The sequence below is a fragment of the Petaurus breviceps genome, unplaced genomic scaffold (assembly GCF_028583685.1).
Source record: "Petaurus breviceps papuanus isolate PSGF00001 unplaced genomic scaffold, PetGlider_PUasm1.0 76, whole genome shotgun sequence".
NCBI classification, from domain to species: domain Eukaryota; kingdom Metazoa; phylum Chordata; class Mammalia; order Diprotodontia; family Petauridae; genus Petaurus; species Petaurus breviceps.
The window spans coordinates 30,830,499-30,837,471 of record NW_027186473.1 but is presented as its reverse complement, the minus strand read 5'-3'; the positions used below and the strand labels follow the sequence as shown (position 1 = coordinate 30,837,471).

General features: G+C 35.0%; 1 pseudogene; it reads left to right on the top strand.

The window, feature by feature from the left end:
* The first annotated feature begins 3,369 nt into the window (after positions 1-3,369).
* On the top strand, positions 3,370-4,456 carry LOC138174773 (dysbindin pseudogene; annotated as a pseudogene).
* The last annotated feature ends 2,517 nt before the right edge of the window (positions 4,457-6,973 follow it).

Here is a 6,973-nt window from a genome sequence, read left to right as displayed (position 1 = left end):
ATCTATCTATCTATCTATCTATCTATCTATCTATCTATCTATCTATCATCTATCTATGACATACAGTATGAATGGATAATTTGGACCCAGACTTAAACATAAGGGTTTAGATTGCTTTCAAGAAATTTCAGAGCTCCTTTAATGACTGAAAACTTCTTCCAGATACTAGTTAGAAAAAAAAAATCCATAGTATTAGTACCAGTCTTTTACCGGTAATATTGTAACAATCAAAATGCATTTATTAAACACCTACTGTGTACCCAGCACCGTGCCAAATGATTGGAATGGAAAGATAAAACTCTGCCCTTAAGCAATATACATTCTATTGAGGGTCACATCATACAAATACAAAAACATATAGAAGATAATTACAAGGTGATTTTGAAGTGGAAGGCTTATAGTCACTGAGGTTTAAAAAAATCATGTCGAATTTCATACTTGAGCTGAAACTTGAGGGAAACTGAGAAGGAGTGCATTGCAGGAAAAGGGACAATGAAAGGGCGTAAAGAGAAGAAATGTATAGTCCTATATGAGGAACATGAAGGGAAACTATTTTCAGAGTGTTTGAAAGATCATAGGGTACAATAAGACTTGAAAGGCAATATCAAACCAACTTTTCAAGAACTTTATGTACTAAAAATTGGACTTCATATTTTATTTTAGATGAAAAATGGAATCACTGGAGTTTATTAATGAGAGGAGCAATATCTTTGTCAATCTGATAGGTATGAGATTGAATTTCAGAGTTGATTACATTTGTACTTCTCTAATTATTAGTGATTTGGAGCATTTCTATATGGCTGTTGATAACTTAGTGTTTTTTTTTTCTTTGAGAATCATCTGTTCATATCCTGTAATTCTTTATGCATTAAGCAATGACTTTTATTTTTCTATATTTGAATAAGTTCCTTATACATCTTGGATTCCAGAGTTTTATTAGAGAATGTTGCCAGAAAGATTTTCCTCCCAGTTTACTGTTTACTTTCTAATTTTAATTGCATTCAGTTTATTAGTAAATAATAATAATAAATTAAAAAAAAATTTAATTGTCCATATTATCTTTTGTGAGACTCTTTTATAAATATTTGTTCTACCCCCTCTCCCCTTCATTTTAATCCATCTCTTAAATTTAAGGATATTACTTTAAGGGGGAAGGGAAGGAAAAATGCAAATAACCATAATAAAAATAGATAATTAGAATAAAAAAGCCTGTCTTTCTCATGAGACTGTATTATTAGAAAGAAAAGATTCACACCAAACTTGCTGACATTTCAAAATGTTCATTCAACTATGTTTCTACTTTCAGTATCCAGCTGGGTCAAAAACTGATAGAACCAGGATTCTGTGAGAAAAGCTGTCTAAACTTTCCTCCCAGTGGCATTCAGAATTCATATGTGGGAGGCTGTCCTGGAGAGATTTCACACCAGATTTTACTAACTGCTTCAGAGGTTCCAATAAATGACATAGAAGTAGTTAAGGCTTTTAAACCTGTTCTAAATCTAGACTGAACTTTGAACCTTTTGAAGTTCTGTCATCTGTAATTTAAGACTAGGAAATGAAGCACTTTTTTTTTTAAATTCTGTAGATTTAAGCCTGAAATAAAAGCTAATTTGCTTGGCATGATCTCATCTGCATGATTTTACATTTAGCATCTATACATCTGGCAAACTCTCTTCCTCTCTTCCATTTCCCTCTCAAACAGTCAATCACTTTTTATAATAAGCCTTCTCACCTCTTCCTCTCAAAATCTTTAGCATTTTTCTAAAGTCAATTTTGGTTTTACCTTCTATCATTTTTTTTTCCTGCTCTTGGCCTCCTCAACTTATCTTACTTCTCCATTTATATGTTGTACCAAACTCTACCGATAAAATGTAAGATGCTTCAGGATCAGACTCTCTTTGTATCTACTAGGGTCTAAAACAAGTGTTTTGTACTGGATAGGTCACTAATATATATATTTCTTGGATTGAATTTGAAAATCTCTTTTAAAATAAAATTGACTGACAGGTAGCACAGAGTATGTAGAATGGTATATAGAAAAATCTGTGTTCAAGGTCTACCTCTGATACATCCTGGCTGCTTTTCCCTGGGGAAATTATTTAATCTCAGTGTTTTTGGCAATTCTTTAAGACTTAAAGTTGCAGAGAAGGTGTTTACCTGCCTTAGTAGAGGAAGTTGGTCACATGAATGAATCCTATACCAATGAAATCATAGATCTAGTTCCTTATCATAACCCCAACCCCATGATACTGATCATTATTTTATTTTATGATATAGATTTTTTGACTTGGATTGCATTTTAAAACTTTGCTTTTTTTCATTACTAGAAATGTACCATCTCTCCCTCTTCCGTCAACCCCTCATTGGCAATGAATTAAAAAAGAACTCTCTTACAACCACGTATAGTAAAGGAAAACACATTTTTTTGGTGTATGTGTGTGTGTTTGTGTGTGTGGAGAGAGAGAGAGAGAGATTGCTGGTTCAGAGGGGACATATTTATCACCTTCCCCAGAGTAAAATATAAATAATTTATTTTTAAAGGAATTTCTCTGAGCTATTCCAAATCAGCCTCCAAACAAATTTAAAATAAGGCCTCAAAATGAATTCTGGAGCAGCAGAAACAAAAACACAACAAAAACTAAGTAAATAAATATAATAGGGTAAAATAATTTTCCAGCCCAAGATAACTTGTAAGGTGAAGAGAAAGTCCTACCTCTTTGTGATGAATAGGAAGGCAGTTTAATCCAGGTCTCACCCTGGCAAGCCAGGAGGAAAATGGGCCCAAGAAGTCAGCAGTTCCCAAACAAGCCAGTAGACAACCTTGGGTGTGATTAAATGGGCAGCAGTGACTATTTCCAGAGCTCTTAGCTCACAGAAGTTAAAGGGTTAAGACAATGGGTTAGAAGGAGATTTTAGGGCATTATTTGCTGGCACTGGGTGTGGGATTCTGTTTCATTACTTGCATAGTGATCCAAAATGCAGGCCCAGTTGGCAGTCCCAAATGGATGAAGTGCACTAGCTTGTAGATTCAGGGTATCAGGGACTCTGGTCACAGTTCTAAGTTGGAAAAAAAGTGCTCGAGGTCTCTCATAGACCATAGCACAGTCCAGGAGAGAAGTGACCATAGCCCTGGTTATATCATACCAACTTGGAAGAACTGAAAGCCTACAGCTGTTGAACTAGCTTTGAAAATAGTAACACAAGGGGGCAGAGAACGCGGAAGGTGGGGACTGCTACTGCTGCTCCTGAACAGGGGGCAGAGCGTTGGGAACAGGAGGCGGTGTGAGGGGAGCGGGGCCAGGGCGCGGGGATGTGTATGCGGGTGACAGGTGAGGGCTAGGGGACCACCCCAGATGGAGGGTTAGAGGGAGAAGGAAGAGAACAAGACCCCGGCGGTAGCGGCGGCAAAGATGCTGGAGACCCTGAAAGAGAGGCTGCTGAGTATGCAGCTGGATTTCACCTCTGGGCTGAAGTCTTTAAGTGACAAGTTAAGAGAAGCAAAAGTTAAAAGCAAAAAAAGGACCTTTCAGTATTTGCAAAAGTTCTCTTCTGGACTCGGAGCTACTTAGCAGATATGAAGATACATGGGCTGCCTTCCATAAAAGGGCAGTGGATACTGAAGTGGTAATGCCTTCAGTACACTGGGAGAAAAAAGGGACAAGTTTAACAGAATTACAAGAAAAGCTCCAACAGATTCCAGGACTGTTAGCAGATTTAGAATCCATGACTCCAAATTTGATTCAGTTAGAGGCTAATTTTGAGCAGGTAGAAAACCAGTTACAGCATTTGGAGGTCTTATGTGGGCAGTATGAATTAGAGAGATACAAACATCGACAGACCCAATTTGAAAATTTCAAGAAAAATAAAAGGAAGGAACTTGAAGCCTTGAAAGCTGAGCTAGATGCAGAGCATACTCAGAATGTGCTAGATATGGAACACAGCCAACAGCTGAAACTAAAGGAATGCCAAAATTCTTTGAAGAAGCCTTCCAGCAGGACATGGAACAATACCTTTCCACAGGCTATCTGTAAATAGCTGAAAGAGGAGAGCCTGTAGGCAGCATGTCATCCATGGAAGTGAATGTAGATCTGCTGGAACAGATGGACCCAATGGATGTGTCTGATCAGGAGGCACTTGATGTCTTTCTGAGCTCAGGAAGAGAAGACAGCCATGCTTTCTCCTGGACTAGGGCCTGCTTCCAGTACCTGTCAGAATGAAATAAGCCTTGAGGTTCCCAACTATTCTGTATCTAGAAATAAACTGTCGTCATCCTCAGTCTGCACCAACTCTGCCACCCAGTAGAACAGTGAAAGTGGAGAGTTCCGTGTTGTTCAGTCTGATGAAGAAAAAGTCCAAGTGAACACTGTTCTGGCTACTATAAAGGCTAAGTCAGATGTCAGTGATGAAAGTGACTTTTAAATTCCATGAAGCCTGGCCTTCACTCTTTGACTACACAGTATTTCAATGAAGACAGTTCATGTTTTGACCAGATAGCCTGCCTGAAGTCATTTGCTTTATGCGGATACTAGATTTTTATAAAATTGCCAATAATGAGTGGGAGTTGCCTAAAAGCACAGTTTTCTCTAACAACAAAATTTGAAAACCATGAGCATTATTAAACTTTGTAAAGCAAATAAAAATAAAATAGTAACACAAAAACCTCTGAAATTTGGGATAATGCCCCATCTACCCTACAAGCAGAGTTCAACCTTAATATAAAGTTGAATATAAATAAGTAGATTGGAAAAATGAGCAAGCAGCAATAATAACAACAACAAAAAATAACCAGACCGTAGAAAGGTACTATGGTGACAGGGAAAATCAAAACACAAACTTGGAAGAGATCAACAATGTCAAAATAGCTACATGCAAAATCTCAAAATATTGGAAATTGCTCTCAGGCCCATAAAGATTTACTAGAAGAGTTCAAAAAGGATTTTGAAAATTAAATAAGTGAGGCAGAAGAAAATTAATGAGAGTGATGCAAGAAAATCATGAAAGTAAGACAGTAGCTTCATAAGGGACAAAAATACGGTGAAAAAAATGATGTATAAAAAGCACTGAAGAAAACACCCCTTAAAAAGTAGATTTGGACAAATGGAAAAGAAGGCACAAAAGTTCACTGAAGAAAATAATTCCTCAAAATTGTAATTTACCAAGTAGGAACTAATGACTCCATGAGACATCAAGAATTAATCAAGCATAATAAAAAATAATCTAGAAGAAAATATAAAATATCTCAAGAACTCAAATGAAAAATAGATCAAGCAGAGATAATTTAAGAATTATTGGACTATTTGAAAACTATGATCATAAAAAGAGTCTAGACCAGATGAAGTGAAGAAGTGAACTCTATCAAACCTTTAAAGAACAATTAAATCCAATACTATACAAAAGACAAAGAAAACCTACCAAATTTCTTTCATGACACAAAATTAATACTAACTAAACCAGAAAGAGTGAAAACAGAGAAAGAAAACTATAGACTAACTCTCCTAAAGAATACTGATGCAAAAAATTAATAAATACTAGTAAAGAGATTATAGCAATATATCACAAAGATCATGAATTGTTAACAAGTGGAATTTATAAGAAGAATGCAGGGCTGGCTCAATATTAGAAAACTGTCAGCATAATTAGCCAAAGTGAACATAAATAATGTAATTATCTCAATAGATGCAGAAAAAGCTTTTCACATAATACTATACCCCTTCCTATTAAGAAATATTAGAAAACATAGAAATAAATAGAGCTTATCTTAAAATGATAAATGGTATTTACTTAAAACAATCAGTAAATATTATCTCTAATAGGGATAGTAAGCTAGAAGACTTCCTAGTAAGATCAGGAGTGAAGTAAGGATGCCCATGATGACCACCATAACACAATATTGAGTAATGCTAGATAGAAATTCTAGCTATGGCGATTAAAAAGGGGAAAAAAATGAAGGAATTAAAATAGGCAATAAGGAAACAAAACTTGCAGGTGATATGATGGTATACTTAGAGAATTCTAGAGAATCAACTAAAAAACTACTTGAAACAATTAATAACTTTAGCAAAATTTCAGGATAATCCAACAGCAAGGGATAGATAGACAAATTTCTTTTAGACAATATAAAATATTTGGGATTATAACTGCCAAGACAAACATGTGAACTACAAATTATATGAATCTAATTAGAACACACTAAGCATTAATCATCAAAACTTTCTGTTACTGGCTAAGAGATAGAAAGATGAATCAATGGAATAGATTGGGTACACAATACCTGGTAGTCAATGGCCATAATGATCTAGTGTTTCCCAAACCAAAAATCCAAGACTTTGAGACAAGAAATAACTATTTGACAAAAACTCCTAAGAAAACTGGAAAGCAGACAGTAGGTATAGACAAACATCTTTTTCTGTATACTCGGATAATCTTAAAACTAAATATATGACTTATACATAAACGGTGATATCACAAGCAAATTAGTTGAGCATGGAGTAGTTTACCTCTCAGATTTTTGGATAGGGGAAGAATTAATAACCAAACTAGTAATAGAGAGGTTTACTAGAAATAAAATAGATAATTTTGATTACATTAAATTAAAATGTTTTCATACAAACAAATCTAATGCAGTGAAGTTTAAAAGATAAGCAGAAGACTGGGGGAAAACTAGTTTAATAGTCTCTGATAAAGGCCTCATTTTTCAACTATATAGGGAACCGAGTCAAATGTGTAAGTATATGAGTCATTCCTCAATTGATAAATGATCAAAGGATGTGAACAGAGAACTTTCATTGAAAAAAAATCAAAGGGTTGTAGAAAAATGTTCTAAATCACTATTGATTATAGTAATATAAATTAAAATATTGTTGAGTTAATACTTCATACCCATTATATTGACTAATATAGCCCAAATTGCATAATGAAAATCTATTACTGGTATAGTTATGAACTGCTCCATTGATTCGGGAGATTATTTTTT